The sequence below is a fragment of the Taurulus bubalis genome (genome assembly GCF_910589615.1).
Source record: "Taurulus bubalis genome assembly, chromosome: 13".
NCBI lineage: Eukaryota > Metazoa > Chordata > Actinopteri > Perciformes > Cottidae > Taurulus > Taurulus bubalis.
In genome coordinates this window covers 6,128,145-6,128,980 of record NC_136601.1, presented here as the reverse complement: position 1 = coordinate 6,128,980, position 836 = coordinate 6,128,145, and positions in this window count along the sequence as shown.

The following is an 836-nucleotide window of genomic DNA, read 5'->3' as shown; positions in this document are numbered from 1 at the left end:
ATTTCAATCCATTAAAAAAATACAAATACAAATTATACATACATATGCACATAGTACATATACCTATTAAATATATGCATACAGTAAATATGTATGTTGGTGTATTACTGCCTTCTCATCAATTTCTTAAATATTCATTTATACTTCAATCACCAGTCAAGGAAAGTCAGATGTGAAATCATAAAGCAACTATGTTAATATTCAGATTTCTCTTCTTGCAGCCTTTTTATAAAGCGTACTCCACATACCAGACCTGGTCTTAAAAATACATGGATTTACTCTAGTCTCAGTTAATCTTTTGAGACGTTTTACAGGTGCCAATAATCAGTGTTATATCTAGGCGTGGGGGTACTTGTATTGGCTGTCCACTTGAGGGCGCTGGTGTACCATTCCTGGGATTAGTGTCCACACAAAGACATGTTTATGCTATAATCTGCAATAGATAGATAGATGTGACACACATGCATGAAGATATACACACTTATATAGAAGAATGTCAATATGCATTCAAATCTTTTAACTTCTTTTGCATGTTTTGATAAATAATGTAATGTTTATGGGCATTGATCCATTCACAGAGTCATAGCTCACAATGTTAAAATATATAGAGCAAGTAATCAAATGCTGGACTTTTATTTCCCATTATATGGCATATTTAAATTCCTTAAGATGCCCTTGATATGTCTCCTTTATACCATCCCCCCCAGGTTGTTTTTAACGGCCAGATGTGAGCCTTATGGCCGAGTCGTACAACCCTCCATTTCTCCACCAGGGTGTCCCATCTGGCTGAAAAAAAATCCAGAGGAATAGTAATTTGCATTATTGTCAAAAGATTT